Below are 19,739 nucleotides of genomic sequence, written 5' to 3'. Positions count from 1 at the left end.
AACCTACTGCCTCACTCTCCCCCCTCCTCAAATAACACCTCACTGCACCTCACCCAATCACCATCAAGCCTTTTGTCTGCCCCATTCTTCCCTTTCTCCAAGCTATTCTGAAATCTCTGACACACTTTCAACAGCTCTCCCTACCTCTTCCTCCTCTTCCACATCTTACCCGACCCCCCCCCCCTGTACTGTATCCGATGCTCCCCCTTCCTCTTCTTTAACAGTATGGACCTCAAACATCCGGGGCCTTCACTCAAACTTGACTGCTCTCTCCATACAGGTTGCTTCTGACAAACCAGACGTGATCTGCTTAACATAAACTTTCCTCCTTCATGATGTCTCTGATACCTTGGTATCTCTCCCAGGTTACTCCCTCCTCCGGTATGATAGACCTGAGCCTCGTCATGGAGGTGGTGTTGCTATCTTTATAAAAAAAACTCTCTTCCTCACTCGCCCTGCACTGCCCTCTCTCCACCTCACCCCCAGGAATACCTTTGGCTACGGCTTCCCCTTCGCTCCCACCTTTTGTTCATATGTGTGTTGTACCGTCCACCAAACAGTGATGACTCCATCTACATCTCGCTGTCTGATAATATGGACCAACTTCTATCTACCCATCCCAACTCTCTCTTCCTCATATGTGGTGATGTCAATTGTCACCCTGCCAGTTGGCTGGGTGTGGGTACCTCTCTCACCAGCCATGGCTCTTCAGCAAAGGACTTCTGTGACTCACTGGGACTGACACAATCTGTCAATTTCCCGACCCGGATCTCAGTCAACGGAGCATCTTCTCTTCTGGACTTGGTTATGACTAACTTCCCTGAAAATGTCTGCTGCTCTTCTTCTGCTCCAATCGGCTCATCTGATCATGTGCTTGTTAAAGTGGACATCTCTCTGACCATTCTCAGAGAGCCTCCTCAGCATCGACGAGTCTGGCATTTCACTCAGGCCAACTGGCACGGTCTTCAAGCAGCCATCAATCATCTGGACTGGTCTCCCATCTCTACCGCCTCTGACATCAACTCATCCTGGGAATTCTTCCAAAGTAAATTGCTCTCTCTCATGCACAGATTTATCCCATCTCGTCTTCAGTTGTCATACCCTTCATCCCGTCCATGGTACACGGAATCTTGTGGTGAGGCTATTGCCCAGAAACAACTTGCTTTCATCTCCTGGAAAGCAAATCCAATGGAAGGAAATCTCATTTCCTTTCACAAAGCCCGAAACAAGTGTGTGTCCACCCTCAGGAGAGCCAGGAAACAATATCTCTCCGTTCTCAGGACCGAACTCTCTTATCTGTCTCCCTCTACCAAATCCTGGTGGCATCTGGTCAAATCTGTTTCTGGTGTTTGTTCCCCCTCCACCCCCTCCCTCACCTCAAACAGCCACACGGCTGACTCCGCACGTGAAAAAGCTGAATGCCTCAACTCTGTGTTTGCCTCTAAATCTTGTGTCCCAAACCCATCCCTCTCTGTACCCACCGTACCCAGTCGTACCTAGCTGCTCCTGGACTCTGTGTCCTTTCCTCCTGACAAGGTGGAAAAGTTTCTGTCAACCCTAGACTCTGATTCTGCAACTGGACCTGACGGCATCAGCCCACGGGTCCTAAAATCCTGTTCTTCCGCTCTTTCACTCCCTCTCTCTGTTCTCTTCACCCTCTCTTTTGCTCAAGGTCATCTTCCATCTGCTTGGAAATCTGCCAACATCACCGCTTTGCACAAAAAGGTGCAAAAACAGATCCCAGCAACTACAGACCAATCAGCCTTCTCCCAATTATCAGCAAAGTCATGGAATCCATCATTGTTTCAGATATGAAACCTTTCCTCTTCTCCAATGGCTTGATCTCTGATCATCAATTTGGTTTCAGACCTGGTCACTCTAGTCTGGAAATGCTGCTTCTGCTTTCTCAACAATGGATGGAGGTCCTCAATGCCAAACAGGAAATTAGACCTGTCTCCCTTGACATATCACATGCCTTCGATACGGTCTGGCACCCAGCTCTGCTCACCAAACTCTTCTCTTTTGGTATCCATGGAAATCTCCACGCATGGCTGGCGGACTTCCTCTCTAGTCGTAGTCAACGTGTGGCCCTGAATGGGTTTCTCTCATCTCCTCTTCCTGTTCAGGATGGAGTTCCCCAAGGCAGTGTTCTGGGCCCTGTGCTTTTTCTGGTCTTCATCAATGATCTCTCTGACTCTCTTGAAAATCCTCTCTATCTCTTTGCTGATGACTATACTCTCTGTCGCTCCATTTTTCATCCCTCAGATCGGCAGTCTGCAGCCTCCTCACTCTCTGCAGACCTGGACCAAATCACAGACTGGGCAAACAAGTGGAACATGTCTTTCAATCCTGACAAATCTCAAACTCTTACGATGTCTCTCTGAAAAGACCGATTGGACAACCCTCCCATCCACTTTCTGAATAATCTTCTCCAAGAAGTTCTGTCACTCAAGCTTTTGGGTCTCACTATCTGCCATGATCTTTCCTGGGAAAACCACATTTCAAATCTGGCCTCCAAAGCCAGTCGCCAACTGGGCATCCTCCATCGTGCGAAGTCCTTCCTTTGTACACCTGAGCTCCTCACCACATACAAGGCTTTCATCCGCAGCTCAATGGAATACTGCTCTCCCCTCTGGGCTGGTGCTCCTGCCTCACACCGAGCTCGTCTTCATGCTGTTGAAACCAAAGCATTCAGAATCATTGGAATCTCCCGCGATGAAGCTAACTCCAAGGGCCTCTCACTCACTCACCGCAGGCAGGTTGGTGGTCTTTCCATCTTCTACCGACTCCTCTCTGGCCTTGCCCCCCCCCCAGCTCTCTCTGGGCTCTGTTCCGCCGCAAATATTCCTACAGGTCGCACAAGATCTGCCTGCAACCCTCTTATGGTTAAACTGCCAAAATCAAGACTCTCTGCTCACCTTCACTCCTTCATTCCTCTTTTCTCCCGCCTCTGGAACAAACTCCCTCACTCTCTTCCATCCCACTCCACCCTCCAGGTCTTTAAAACAGCTGTTCACCACCATCTCTTATCTTCCCACATCCAAAACCTTGATCTTTTCTACCCCTGCTAATTTCACCCCAATCCACTTTTTTGAAAGACCAACTTCTGTCCTGGAAGTCCTTGGTGTCCTTGTGTTTTATACTTCTCCCACCCCCCCCCCTTCCCACGCCTCCTCCCCCCAAGCCCTCTCCCTCCCACACATCTCTCTGCTCTCAAATGTTGTGTTTGTGTGCTTCCCCTTCTCTCCCCATCTTGTCTTACACTCCCTCTTTTTATATACTGTATTTTGTTTGTCTGCTTGATTTGTTTGTGAAGTAAATGTTCGCTCTTTCACGAGCCTCGATTCAGTATACAAAAAAAAAAAACAACAACAACATTTTAACACCTGCCATATTAAACCCATGTGAATCCTGTCTGTATCACAGAATGTCAACGTCTTCTTCGGTCTGCGGTACATTTTGATAAAGAAACATCTGCAGATTTAAATATTTATATTTTCTGTTTAATTGCAACGTTGTTTTTGCCTTTCACTTTTTTTCCTTTCAAGATTATCATTCTCAGTAACGGCAATCACACTCTCATTGAATGGCTTCTCGTGATAAATTACTTGTAGTTTACGGAAAGCAAGACCAATCGTTGAGGCAATTTCCTGCATTCTGAAACCGAATATTAATGGATTAACAAAGGCCGGAGTGACTGCACTTGTAAGATCCAAGATAAAACCAAACGTGGGAATTCGTAAAAATCGTTTCAGCACAATTATGACAAGAAGTGAAATGAATTGCGCTAAAGATGCAAACAATTGTGTTAAACATGTGTTCAATGCTTTTAGATTTGCCTCTGTGGATGATTTACGACATTTACGAACAATGCACCATGTAGAGTACAGTGCTGTAAATCCGGTTAATCCAAACACAACATACTGAAAAAATAAAGAATGAATGAGTGAAGAATTAACATTTCCACAAGCCCATTTTGCAACGGGTGAAGAAGTACAGACAACGTCACGAACTACCACGGAAGAGTTGCAGTACACCATAGTTGTTGGTACTACAACATAGCTTATACCCAACAACAACCCGATTGTTAAAACTACGACAGCAAGTTTCACAGCACCACCTTTGTTCACCATCAGAGCCACGTAACTGTACGGCCAGAAAATAGCCCAATGTCGGTCAACGTACATTAACCACGTGGTGAGAAACTGCTGAAACAATGTACAATGTAAGGTAAACAACTGAAGCAAACATTCATTAAACGATATTATTTTACGCTTTGCAATTATTCTACTAAAATAAGATGATATTACCACGACTCCCCATAAAGTGTCAGCGAGCGATGATAAAGCGATGTACATGAGCATGGGTGAATTGAATCCACGATAAAAACAAGCCGCCATGATTGCAGCGTTCAGAGGGATTGAAATACACATGATAAACGTGAAAACCCACATGATAACTCTACCACTATATCCCAAAGGAATGTCCGACACATCCAGTGTGACCGTGAGAGGCAAAGATTCCACAACAGTTTCGTTCATGTCTCCTGGAAAAACACAACGAAAATTGTAATAACTCGTGTTGCATCAAGTTCACAACGATGATCACAATGAAACATTCACTTCATTAAACATCCGTTCATATTTCACAATTTAAAATGATAATCATATCTCGTGAAGATGTATATTTTGTTTGTTGAGTAAAAGCTGCAACATGCCATTGCAAATTGATATTGAAGTTAAGTTGGTTTGTCCTGTTTAATGTCCATGAAGTTCACAATGATGATCACAATGTATCATTCACTTTCCAAAACATCCGTGTCTATCTCACAATTTGAAAGCAATTTAAAATATTAGCCATATATATTGAGGATATATACTGATTTGTGAGTAAACCCTGAGTGAGACATGACATTGGAATTTGAGAACAAAGTTAAATTGGTTTCTTCTGTTTTATCTGTATTTTCTCATCATGTCAGAATCTCAAATTGATATCCTAGATTTTTGTTAATTTGTCCTTTGTGTAATATTGCCTTTGTAATTCATGTTGGAGTATCTGCTGATGTTCCCTGATTGCATTGTCCTGCATATAATAATTGATAAAAGGAAGAATATATTTGATTGAATTGAAAATTTGTAGAGATGGCTCATTAGCAAACCAGGACGGATTTATCCAATAGGAACAAAATTCAACACACTATTCCCATATAACAAATGTTAAGTAGCAGTACAACATGAGGTATCCTTTCATCTTTTTCATGTTTAAATAATGTTTGTTCTTTAACTAACCATGCATAGTTTTTGATTGGGTTCACAACCCTTATCATACCGCTGGGATGTTGGGGGTTTGCCTTGTGTTCAAACAGCAAACAAGTTGGGAGCTTTCATAAAATAAATTTGATATTTACCAGAAAAGGTTAATGTCCCATTCATGCGAAGTTGGAAAAGAGGGTGAGTTAGGCTGTATGTTTAACTATGGATAAAAGACTGGCAAGCTGTAAGAGAGATGTGCAATTGACCAAGTGCGTGCAAATAAACTAGCCTAAGTGAAGGAGTGCGCTGGCTCATGTCCTCCATGAGATGGGGCAAGACACGAAGAGCAATCCCAGTGAGGGTCGAACCAACCAAAAGGCATCATAATTGTGTTCTGCCCTGTGTGTGCTATGGGGCGTAGATAGAGCAATGTTGACAAGCATACAGTCACGTGAAAAAGTAAGTACACCCCATGTAAAGTTTTGACTTTTTCAACATATTACAACATACAGCTATTTGATCTTCATTTCAACAATATTGATAGATAAAGATGATATAATATAACAAATATCATGAAACATTTACATTTTGTAGTCCATTGTATAATTTAAATAAACATAAATGCAAATTTCACATGTGAAAAAAGTAAGTACACCCCAACATTTATCACTACTTCAAATACCTAAAATTAGAATCAGGTGCACCAGCTCAGGTGCAAATGATTAGAACATTGTTAGAGAGGATCTTGGAGGAACCTGTCTTATTTGTACCTCAGACATTTCGTTTGGTTTGCACTTTGTTGTTGAAGTGTGCCGCGTCACCATGCCTAGATCAAAAGAGCTCTCTGAAGGCCTTCAGAAAGAAGGATATAGATGCCTACGAGTCTGGGAGGGATTTAAAAAGATCTCCAAACAATTTGAAATCAATCATTCGACTGTCTGGAAGATCATCTACAAGTGGAGAAGATTCCAAACAACTGCCAACTTGTTCAGTCCAGGCCGCCCCCAGCAAGTTCAGCCTGAGAGCAGATCGCAAGATGCTGAAAGAAGTCTCAAAGAACCCCAGAATGTCATCATGGGACCTACAGGTAGCTCTTGCCACTGTTGATGTCAAAGTGCACGAGTCTACCATTAGAAAGAGGCTGCACAAATTTGATCTACATGGGAGGTGTGCCAGGAGGAAACCTTTGCTGTCCAGAAAGAACATCAGGGCAAGACTAAAGTTTGCCAATGAACACCTACGCAAAGACCAGCACTTCTGGAACAATGTGCTCTGGACAGATGAGTCAACGGTAGAGCTATTTGGCCACAGTACCAGAAGATATATTTGGCGAAAACCAAAGACAGCATTTGACCACAAGAACCTGATACCAACTGTAAAGCATGGTGGTGGAAATATTATGGTTTGGGGCAGCTTTGCTGCATCTAGGCCTGGGCAGCTCACCATCATAGAATCCACTACGAAATCTTCATTGTACCAGAGGGTGCATGAGGATAATGTGAGGCCATCTGTCGAAAAGTTGAAGGTCAACCGAAGGTGGACCTTACAACATGACAATGACCCTAAACATACCAGTAAATCCACCAAGGAATGGCTGAAAAGAAAGAAAAGGAGGGTTCTGGAATGGCCAAGTTAAAGCCCGGATCTAAATCCCATCGAGATGTTGTGGGGGGATTTGAAACGAGCTGTGCATGCAAAAACCCCTCAAACATCACACAGCTGAAATAATTCTGCATGGAGAAATGGGAAAAAATTTCTCCCAGTCAATGTCAGAGACAGGTCGACAGTTATAAGAAACGCCTACTTGAGGTTGTTTCTGCCAAAGGGGCAATACCACCTATTAGAGCCAAGGGTGTACTTACTTTTTCCACATGTGAAATTAGCATTTATGTTTATTTAAATTATACAATGGACTACAAAATGTAAATGTTTCATGATATTTGTAATATTATATCACCTTTATCTATCAATATTGTTGAAATGAAGATCAAATAGCCGCATGTTGAAATATGTTGAAAAAGTCTAAACTTTACATGGGGTGTACTTACTTTTTTACGTGAGTGTATGTGGCTGCCAGCCAAGGGTTGACCAGATTAAAAAGAGCACAAATGTGCAAAATAACTCGCAGACCTGGAGCACATCTTTTACAATACCAGTATCTGCGGCTGTCGTCTGAGTAAAGGTCTGATTTTAAAGAGCCTCACACATGACCATGGGTTTCAGACACACGTCCAGCAAGGGTACTTATGGCATTGTGAGGATAACCACTGTGTAAGAATTGGGCCGTGCGCGCTACCTGCCTTGTGGCAGACTGGTCGCATGCTCAGCCGGTGCACACTGCATTGGATCTGCGCCAGCAGGTGGGAATCAAATAACAGTACAGCATGAGCAAGTGCGTCCTGTGTAAACTGGTATTGTGCCTGACACAAAGAGCCTCGTGAATCGTGCTTTCATTTGTTCTTGAAACATGCTTTTCAATGCGAATGAACCATGCTGTTCAATTTGTGATGTAAATACCACCTACATTAAGTAAAGAGGTGATCATACAATTCCAATAAACAAGTTTGTGGTCATAAGAATACAAATCAATGAAATACACAAATCTAGCTGAAACGCTTAAAGGTCATCCAATCGCACTATTCTCAAATATGGAATCATCATGCAGTTTGTTGGAAATACCTGTATATGTGTGTGATATATCAAATTGAGGGAAGTCAGCAAAAACACGACACGGATCTGTTGCAATGACATGCAGGTTGAGGACAATTCCAGAATTCTGACGATATCTACTTGGTGCACCACCTCGTCTTTCGGATACGCAGATCAATTTCATCCATAACACTAGAATGGCCTACTTGGTAGTGCGCACGCCTCCGCAGGATGAACAGTTTATGCTTTGTATGCCACTGATAGGCCGGAACTGGATTCGGACCTGAACCAAAATGTAATCAGCTTGTTCTTCTCACCGAAGCAACTCATCCCCCAAGTTTAGTCATAACTCGTGCACAACCTTTAAAAAAAACATCATGTTGTATATCGCTTTTCACCCGATCTCTTAATGGTGAAGAATCACTTTGAAAATTAAATAATTATTGTATCCGAATCCATATTCAGATTTTCACGAAAATCGAATCGATTCGTCCTCGTCACACACCCAACCTCTCCACCAAGTTTTGTCCAAATCCGTCCATAAATTTTTGAGATATCGTGCTATATATCAGCTTTAGCCCTATATAACTCAAAGGTGAAGAATCACTTTAAAAATGCTCTGATCCAGATCCGAATTCGAATCTTCACCAAAATTGAATCAATTCTTCCTTGTCACATACCCAAATCCTCCACCACGTTTCGTCAAAATCTGTCCAAAACGTTTTGAGATATCCTGCTATATATGGTTTTGGCCCTATCTCCCAATGGTGAAGAATCACTAAAAAAGCTCTACAAGTCGGATCCGGATCCGGATCTTCACCGAAATCTAATCATTTAATTATAATCACATGCGCTACCTCTCCGCCAAATATCGTCTGAATCCGTCCACAATTTTTTGATATATCTCGTTCACAGACAGACTGACAGCGGTGAAACCTTCGGTGGTGGAGGTAACAATACGATATAATATTATATGAGATGCACCCAATCTGTCGAAATACTACGAGATGCATTCTACTTAATATGTATATGTGTGTGTGTATATATATATATATATATATATATATATATATATATATATATATATATATATATATATATATATATATATAATCACTTACTTGTATCAAACACAGAAACTTTAGGGTCTTCAGTAGTATGTTGTATCCGTTTCTCCATTATATATATCCTGTAAGCGCAATTCTGAAGAGAGTCCTTGGGCCTGAGGGAGTCTTTGAGTGATTGGCCAAATTGGGATTTTCTCCTTGGATGGTTGATTGTTCAATAAAGTGGAAACATGAACAAAACTTTGTTTAGTGCTCTCATCTGAACGAGTGGTACAGGATGTTTGAAGCCTAGGTTGGAAATCCATATACAGGGACTCCTCGATTCGTACTTGAGATCCTTTCCTAAACTAAATGGTATTCATAGAATACTTACCCTGCGCAGTCAACTTGGTGCGAGCCAACTCTTCTGTTTTTCAACGATTTTTTTGTCTTTGATCCAATATTGCTGCCAGACCACGTGAGCGAGCGATTACATCACTCGTAAATTTATATTCTCTAATATAATTGTTGCATAGATCACGCTCAATACATTTCAAACTGATCAGACGAAGGATTATCCCTGTCGAATTATGACGTCATCATTTTGGCACCAATGATGTCATTGTTAATAACACCTATTCCCCATGGAGAGTTCTTTACAATGAACCATGCTTCAATTTCTTCCTTGGAGCGGTTTTGGAGATATAGAGTTACAACGTTTTTCGGTTTTTCCAAGATGGTGTCTGTACCACATGCCCTATGACGTCATGATTATCATTAAAATATTCTAGAGGCGATTTAGTTAGAATATGGCGATTAGAATATGGTGACAATTTAGTGTCCATCAGACCAACAGTTGCTGAGAATATTTTATACTAGCCGAAACCCGTGGAACATCCATGGAAGCGAGGATGTGGTGTATGGATAGAATGTACCATTATGGATGGCATAGGAGATTCGCTTGTCCGAGTAAGAGTTAGGAAGAAAGATGAGAATGAAGAGTGCGTATATGAACAACGATCGCCGACACCGGCACAAATGCATGCTCTGGATTGTCCACTCAGTGGACGGCTTGCTTTCGCCTTCGCCTGTCCAATCAGTGGATGGCTTGCTTCGCCTTCGCCCAGCAGACGCCAATACGATGGCGTCGTAAGATGGCGTCGTATCGGCAGTTAATCGGATGCTTTTGGGCCCCAACGTCGGCTAATTCAGATTTTTCGAGTATGGCTGTACGTGATAAACAAAGAGTGCGGTTCGTAGATCGTAAATCCATTCATGCCGTGGGCATCGGGTCACTGGGTGCAGCGTAAAAGGGATAACAAAGTCGAGTCCTTACGCTATTATTATATACACTAGCCGAAACCCGTGGAACATCCACGGAAGGGAGGATGTGGTGTATGGATAGAGTGTACCATTATGGATGGCATAGGGCAGCGTTTCTCAACCGGGGGGCCCGTGCCCCCCCCAAGGGGGCCACGGGCCTTCGACCGGGGGGCCACGAGCGGACGCCGAAAAACTGCGATTCAGAATGCAGAAGCTTGTAATGTACAATTAAGGTGACGAGTCTCCGGTCATAGTGTCAAAGTAAAAAGGGTAGATGAGTTTAACCTTCTCTAAAAAATGGTAGATGAGTTTCTCTCCATCTCTTTCTGCTTCTTTACATCTCTACTTCCTTTCTTCTCCTTCCCTCCAGAGCACTTTTCTAAACCTAATTTTCAACCTTACTGTATTACCGTTACAAAAGTAATTAATTCGTATTTGCAATTTTTTTCTCAGATGTCGAAGGCTTGAAAATGGAATGACAGCTATATCAAGTTTGGATTCACGAATGTCAGTCGAGATGGCGTGGACTGCGCGCAATGTCTGCACTGCTCGGTCGTGATGTCAAATGCGTCACTACGTCCTTCCAAACTTTCAAACCATCGCGACAAGATGCATCCCGGAAGGAAGGAAGATAATATCGATGCTCTGTCTGCGAAACGATCACGATATGACCGTGAAGCGACACTTCCCAAATTTGGATTCCGGCCAGAAGAAAAACCTGCTCTTCAATCCAGCTACGAAGTGGCATACCGAATTGCGAAGTGCAAGAAGCCGCACACTATTGCTGAGGACCTTATCAAGCCATGTACAAGGAAAATGGTGGAATTGATGATCGGACCAGAGGCGAAAAAGAAGATCCAGCAAGTTTCGCTCTCTAATGACACGATCCGACGACGGATTGACGACATGGCTGCTGATGTGTGCCGTCAAGTTTGCTCCGAAATCAAACAAAGCACGCTCCAGGCTAGCCTTCAATTAGACGAGTCTACCGACACCGCCCTGGAGAGCCAGTTGATCGCCTTCGCTCGCTACGAGAGAAAGGGAAAGATGAAGGAAGAGTTCTTGTTCTGCAATACCCTACCAACCACAACGACAGCGGCAGATATCAAAGCTATTGTGGACTCTTTTTTTAGAAGCGAACGGACTCGGTTGGCAGAATTTCAAGCACATTTGTACTGATGGTGCCCCAGCGATGGTCGGCGTCAGAGGAGGGTTTGCCACGCTTGTGAAGAACGAATGGCCCCATATGACGTCCTCCCACTGTTCGCTACACCGATATGCTCTTGCGTCAAAGACTCTTCCGCCTCGTTTGCTGGAAGTCATGGACGTCGTGAAGGCCAAAGAAGACCAAAGTGATCAACTTCATTCGTGCGAAGGCCAAAAATCATCGGCTCTTCCAACTACTGGCCAACGAAATGGGAGCGGAACATGTTGGACTTCTGTTCCACACCAAAGTCCGTTGGCTATCGAGGGGGAAATGCCTCTCTCGGCTGTATGAACTCCGGGTTGAGGTGGAAATCTTCCTGCGAGACAACGAAAACAACCTCCATGTCCACTTCGACAATGAAGAGTTCGTCATGATGCTCGCCTACCTGGGCGATATATTCGGCCAACTCAACGAAATGAACCAGTCCTTGCAAGGCCGTGATGTGACAGTCAGTGACGTTCAAGACAAGCTTGCTAGATTGTCTGCTAGAATGGAAGTCTGGCAGGCACGAATCAAGGCCGGGTCCACTGCCTCGTTTCCTTTCTTGGACGAGCACCTGCAGACGCAGAGGATTGAGCTTCCTGTCGGCATCAAAGATTGCATCACTAGACATCTCGACAATCTCTCCGCTGAGTTCAAATCGTATTTCGACGATGCACCGTTGGATGTTCCGTGGCACAAAGACCCGTTCAACGCCAAAATTGAACCTACTGAAGACGAAGCAGAGGAGCTGGCAGAGTTGAAGGTTTCAAAAGCAATGAAGCTGGTCTTCAGTAACAAAGAAGACCTCTCCACCTTCTGGTTGTCTGTTCAGGATGCGCATCCACTACTCAGCAAGAAGGCATCTGTAATGCTCATTCAATTCGCCACAACATATCTTTGCGAATCTGGATTTTCTGACCTTGCGACCATTAAAACGAAGTCCAGAAACCGTCTTGACGTTGGGAACGATATTCGCCTTGCTGTGTCCAAGACGGAGCTGGACATAAGAGGCCTCATCAGACAAGCCCAACAGCAAGTGTCTCATTGATTGTATTGCTTAGAAAAATGTTTACTTTGATTTATCTTTTAAGACTGAGTAAATAAATTTCATAAAACGAAATCTGCATCTTTTATTGAAGGGCAGGGGGCCACGAATGTTAAGCGACTCGGTAGGGGGGCCATGGGCCATCAAAGGTTGAGAAACGCTGCCATAGGGGAAGGGGAGCGCTCATGGGATCTTCTTCTTCCGTTAAGCTCCAATTTTTTATCTTTAATTTAAGTCCAATCAGTCCTCTCTGCTCGAAGTGCTCAGGCCATGCCTTCCCGCTCTCATACTTTTATTTCCGTTCGGTGTAGAACGAGATTGACATATCGTTCGTCTGTTTTCAGCTCGTTGTCTTTAAGCTTCCTTACGTCTCGCCACCTGCTACACCTCTCTGAGTTACGAGGATTTATGCAACGCACCCCGAGTATCGCAACGTCACTCCATTTAACTTTATTAAAATGACGATAAAGACGTGAAACCCGTGGAACATCCACGGAAGGGAGGATGTGGTGTATGGATAGAGTGTACCATTATGGATGGCATAGGGGAGCGCTCATGGGATCTTCTTCTTTGCAACGCACCCCGAGTATCGCAACGTCACTCCATTTAACTTCATTAAAATGACGATAAAGACGATTCCTTATATATCCTAATTTAAAATGTTCAAGGGAATAAAAAGACCATTTGGTTTCACACCACCCATGTTCACGCCACTCGACTGTCCAATCAGCGGACGGCTCGCATTGCCTTCGCCCAGCAGATGCCAATACGATGGTGTCGTAAGCTAAAATAAAGATGGATTCTTCTTCATCACATCCCATCGCATTCTCTTCCTGTGAAACTGTTTCATAGAACTGTGTCGTTTATGTATATTTTTTATTTTATTACATTCACGTAGTTTCACATTCTTGACTTCGTAGAGCTTCAAACTTTTGTGGTTCAAAAAAATAAAATAAAGATGGATTCTTCTTCATCGCATCGCATTCTCTTCCTGTGAAACTGTTTCATAGAACTGTGTCGTTTATATACATTTTTATTTTATTACATTCACGTAGTTTCACATTCTTGACTTCGTGGAGCTTCAATCTTTTGTGGTTCAAAAAAAAAAAATAAAGATGGATTCTTCTTCATCGCATCGCATTCTCTTCCTGTGAAACTGTTTCTCCATTTAACGTTTCCAAAATCAAAACTTCAAAAACTTCTTCACTTCGATTCGAAAAAACTTCAAACTTCAAAAAACGTTTCCAAAACGTCACTCCATTTAACTTTATTAAAATGACGATAAAGACGTTTCCTTATACTGTATATCCTAATTTAAAATGTTCAAGGGAATAAAAAGACGATTTGGTTCACACCACTCGACTGTCCAATCAGCGGACGGCTCGCATTGCCTTCGCCCAGCAGACGCCAATACAATGGTGTCGTAAGATGGCGTCGTATCGGCCGATAATCGGATGCTTTTGGGTCCCAAAGTCGGCGAATTCAGATTTTTCGAGTATGGCTGTACGTGATAAACAAAGAGCGCGGTTCGTAGATGGAAAATGCATTAGTGCCGTGGGCATCGGGTCACTGGGTGCGGCGTAAAAGGGATAACAAAGTCGAGTCCTTACGGTATTATTATATAGATAATGATTGGATGATAAGTGTTGTATTTGTCCAATTATGACGTCACAACAAAGGCACCGATGACATCATCATTAAAACATTTTATTCCCCATGGGGAGTAGTTGACAATGAACCAGGTCTCAATTTTTTCCCATGGAGTGGTTTCAGAGAATTAGAAGTGCGAAGTCCAAGATGGCACCTGTACCACGTGACATACGACGTCATAATTATCATTAAAATATTCTACAGGAGGAGGCGCTCCTATGGTGAAAATTTAGTGTCAATCGGACCAAGAATTGCAGAGAAAAAATTCATACGGATCGATTCAAACGTTCTACTTGTCGAATTATAACGTAATAATTAAGGTACGGATGACATAATCATTAACATATCTTATTCCGCAAGGAGAGTACTTGACAATGAGCAATGTTGCAATTTTTTCCATGGAGTGGTTTCGGAGATATTGAGGTGCAACAATTTTCAATTTTTTAAAAGATGACCATGTGACCTATGACGTCATAATTATCATTTACATACAAGAGGAGCCGCTCATATTCTGAAAATTTATGTCCATCGGACTAACAGTTGCAGAGGAATTTTTTTTTCATACAGATCAGATCAAGCGTTGTACTTGTCCAATTATGACATCATAATGAAGGCAAGGATGACATCATCATCATTATCAAAATGGTGTCTGTACCACGTGACCTATGACGTCATAATTATGAATAAAACAAGACCAAATGTCTAACAGCAGCAAAGCCAGGATTGTAATATATTATAAACCACAAACACATGTGTGTTTAATGTCTATAACATTAAACAAAGAAATTTGGAGGAATCTCGACATCCATGAGGTAAGCTTACTAACAGAAGTCTGTGTGTGACCCACTCCCCCGTGTTTGTGACCCACTCCCCTGTGTGTGTGTGTGTTTGTGTGTGTGACACACTCCCCCCCCCCCCCCCCCCGTGTGTGTGTGTGTGTGTGTGTGTGTAACCCCACTCCCCCATGTGTGTGTGTGTGTGACCCACTCCCCCGTGTGTGTGTGTGTGTGTGTGTGTGTGACCCACTCCCCCCCGTGTGTGTGTGTGTGTGTGTGTGTGTGTGTGTGTGTGTGTGTGTGTGTGACCCACTCACCCATGTGAGTGTGTGTGTGTATGTGTGTGTGTGTGTGTGACCCACTCCCCCGTGTGTGTGTGTGTGTGTGTGTGTGTGTGTGTGACCCACTCCCCCGTGTGTGTGTGTGTATGTGTGTGTGACTCACTCCCGCTCGTGGGTGTGTGTGTGTGTGTGTGCGTGTGTGACCCACTCCCCCGTGTGTGTGTGTGTGTGTGACCCACTCCCCCCTCTGTGTGTGACCCACTCCCCCCTCTGTGTGTGACCCACTCCCCCCTCTGTGTGTGTCCCACTCCCCCCTCTGTGTGTGACCCACTCCGCCCTCTGTGTGTGACCCACTCCGCCCTCTGTGTGTGACCCACTCCCCCCTCTGTGTGTGACCCACCCCCCTCCTCTGTGTGTGACCCACTCCCCCCTCTGTGTGTGACCCACTCCCCCCTCTGTGTGTGACCCACTCCCCCCTCTGTGTGTGACCCACTTCCCCCTCTGTGTGTGACCCACTCCCCCCTCTGTGTGTGACCCACTCCCCCCTCTGTGTGTGACCCACTCCCCCCTCTGTGTGTAACCCACTCCCTCCTCTTTGTGTGACCCACTCCTCCCTCTGTGTGTGACCCACTCCCCCATCTGTGTGTGACCCACTCCCCACTCTGTGTGTGACCCACTCCCCACTCTGTGTGTGACCCACTCCCCCTCTGTGTGTGACCCACACCCCCTCTGTGTGTGACCCACTCCCCCCTCTGTGTGTGACCCACTCCCCCCTCTGTGCGTGACCCACTCCCCCCTCTGTGTGTGACCCACTCCCCCCTCTGTGTGTGACCCACTCCCCCCTCTGTGTGTGACCCACTCCCCCCTCTGTGTGTGACCCACTCCCCCATCTGTGTGTGACCCACTCCCCCCTCTGTGTGTGACCCACCCCCCCCCTCTGTGTGTGACCCACTCCCCCCTCTGTGTGTGACACACTCCCCCCACTGTGTGTGACCCACTCCCCCCTCTGTGTGTGACCCACTCCCCCCTCTGTGTGTGACCCACTCCCCCCTCTGTGTGTGACCCACTCCCCCCTCTGTGTGTGACCCACTCCCCCCTCTGTGTGTGACCCACTCCCCCCTCTGTGTGTGACCCACTCCCCCCTCTGTGTGTGACCCACTCCCCCCTCTGTGTGTGGCCCACTCCCCCCTCTGTGTGTGACCCACTCCCCCCTCTGTGTGTGACCCACTCCCCCCTCTGTGTGTGACCCACTCCCCCCTCTGTGTGTGACCCACTACCCCCTCTGTGTGTGACCCACTCCCCCCTCTGTGTGTGAACCACTCCCCCCTCTGTGTGTGACCCACTCCCCCCTCTGTGTGTGACCCACTCCCCCTATGTGTGTGACCCACTCCCCCTATGTGTGTGACCCACTCCCCCCTCTGTGTGTGACTCACTCCCCCCCCCTGTGTGTGACCCACTCCCCCCTCTGCGTGTGACCCACTCCCCCCTCTGTGTGTGACCCACTCCCCCCTCTGTGTGTGACCCACTCCGCCCCCTGTGTGTGACCCACTCCACCCCCTGTGTGTGACCCACTCCCCCCTCTGTGTGTGACTCACTCTCCCCTCTGTGTGTGACCCACTCCCCCCTCTGTGTGTGACCCACTCCCCCCTCTGTGTGTGACCCACTCCCCCCTCTGTGTGTGACCCACTCCCCCCTCTGTGTGTGACCCACTCCCCCCTCTGTGTGTGACCCACTCCCCCCTCTGTGTGTGACCCACTCCCCCCTCTTTGTGTGACCCACTCCCCCCTCTGTGTGTGACCCACTTCCCCCTCTCTGTGTGACCCACTCCCCCCTCTGTGTGTGACCCACTCCCCCCTCTGTGTGTGACCCACTCCCCCCTCTGTGTGTGACCCACTCCCCCCTCTGTGTGTGACCCACTCCCCCCTCTGTGTGTGACCCACTCCCCCCTCTGTGTGTGACCCACTCCCCCCTCTGTGTGTGACTCTCTCCCCCCTCTGTGTGTGACCCACTCCCCACTCTGTGTGCGACCCACTCCCTCCTGTGTGTGCGACCCACTCCCTCCTCTGTGTGTGACCCACTCCCCCGTGGGTGATCCACTCCCGCTGCAGTGTGCGTGATGTGGGAGGGATGTGGAAGGGATCTGGGAGGGGTGGGGGTGGGGAGGGAGGGGTATTGAGCTCTTGAAGTCAGTCACATTTTACATGAGATGTAATTCCACATTTCAAAATTTATTTCCCATGTGCACGCACATGCATTCACATGTTATCAGAAGTAAATAAATTGTGTAGATTACATCATTTGTGGATCTGATAAATTGCCAGTAATCACGTTCATGCCGGTGGGATTCCCACAGGTGACCCCAATAGTCTGTATAATATTCTCCGTCTGTGATCACGTCTGTCTGATGTACAGTGGTGTGGCCTCCACCGTTGAGGGAGTAGCTCCACCTATTCTGGAGGTGCTTCAAAAACAAATCACCACCATTTTCGTTCCTCGCATAGCTTTGAGGCCTTTTTTGTTAGGCTCGTGGTGTCTTTCACTCTCTCTCAGTTTCATTTAAACTCTAATTCGATATCTCATTTCATTTTTCACAGTCGCGAATATGGTTTTAGACTCGGTTGCAAATAGCGGGAAGAGAATTCGATGAAAGTTACCATTTATAGAACAAAATGCATTTTAAATGAAATGAAGGCCTGTCCATTGAGACTCCATCATGGCTTTATCTCGACTCTAATTCACCATCTGTTTTCATTTTTCACAGTCGCTAAGATGGTTTCAGACTCGGTTGCTAAAAATGGGAAGAAAATTCGATGAATGTTAACGCATAGACGGAAAATTGCTGAGATCGGCACGGTATATCATACACCGCCCAGATAACCCACGGGAAATTGCCGAGAGATATTTTATGTTTAAGGAATTTGCCAATTGATGATAGTCGGCACAATTAAATGTTTCATTTAGACATAGTCACATTAAAAAGTCAACAATGTGAGGAGAGGGGCAGACCTTCGAAAAATGTGTGGCACTGTATATCATATACCGCCCAAATAACACTGAATGGAAATTGCCGAGACTTTATAAATTCACAGAACAGTATATCATACACCGCCCAAATGCACAGACGGAAAATTGTCGAGAGATATTTCTTCGTTCTTATTTTATAAGTTATCATCATCATTCATCATTATTATATGGAAGTAAAAGCAATCCTGTTTAGACTTGCATTCATTCCATTGATGGGGTTTGTATAAGTCCCACTACTTGACATAAATTGAACATAATTTATTGTGAGGTGTGCATGTTTGCAGGGAAATCAGAGTAACATTAGATGAGAGAAGGATCAATGTGTTGTCCAACCTGATCTTAAATAATTGAAGTGCATGTAAACTTTAAACAAGTTTATTTGAAATCTTTAATTTAAAAAATGTCATTTTGTATTATGTATGCTGTAACGAAAATAGACATTTTGTTTTTCAATGGTCAGAAGGGTGTATACACCGCCCATAAGACATTTTTCCCCAAGGACTTTGCCATTTTATGACAGTCGTCACGATTAAATGTTTAATTTAGATTGTAGTCACAATAAAACGGCAACAATAGAAAGTTGGTTCTGCACGTGGGGAAATGGAGTGAGGAGAGGAGTAAAGCGAAGAGAGGAGTGGGAGAAGTTGGAAAGGAGGGAGGAAGTGAGGGGAGAGGAGTAAAGGGAAGAGAGGAGTGGGGATGAGTTGGAAAGGAGGAAGGAGGAGTTGGAAAGGAGTGAGGGGAGAGGAGTAAAGCGAAGACAGGAGTGGGGAGGAGTTAGAAAGGAGTGGGGAGGAGTTAGAAAGGAGTGAGGAGGAGTTGGAAAGGGGTGAGGGGAGAGGAGTAAAGAGAAGAGTGAGGAGGAGTTGGAGAGGAATGAGGGCGAGCGAGGAGTGGAGTGAAGGGGTGGGGAATGGAGAGGAGCAGGGGGAGGGGGGGGGGGGGGAGATGAGTGAAGGGAAACATATTATGTAAAGTAAATAAATTGTGTGGATTACATAATTTGTGGATCTGATGAATTGCCAGTAACCATTTAGTAAAACTGATGTGCAGCATCTAAATGCAGATGTCCAAATATCACACATGTCCATGCCCGTGGGATTCCCACCGGTGTCCCCACTAGTCTATATTATAAAACAGGAGTATCTGTCCATGCAGAACTACTGCCGCAGTTCTGGGGCTCGCCCCGCCAAACTTCCTGTGAAATGTTTTGGGGTCCCAGCGGATGTTGTAAGGTAGGTATGAGGTTTCAAAAATTCCTCAATAAAATTATGATTTTGAAATCAACTCTATACGAACCTGCCACAAATCTGGAAGTGGACAGATGACGGCAATGAGCTGGTTTGATAATCTATATAATAAAAGGCAATGTCTGTTTGTGGTGTCATTAGGTATACAAATCCGTATGCGCCTACTTGACGGTCTTAATTGTGCACAACTAGAGGTAGTTTTATATGGGGAATCCAATGGCAGTCTTTAAAATTACTGGAGTCGCCCCCCCCCC

The sequence above is a fragment of the Myxine glutinosa genome, chromosome 1, assembly GCF_964187855.1.
Source record: "Myxine glutinosa chromosome 1, kmMyxGlut1.1, whole genome shotgun sequence".
NCBI classification, from domain to species: domain Eukaryota; kingdom Metazoa; phylum Chordata; class Myxini; order Myxiniformes; family Myxinidae; genus Myxine; species Myxine glutinosa.
The sequence above is the reverse complement of the archived record's forward strand: the minus strand, read 5'-3'. Positions refer to the sequence as shown.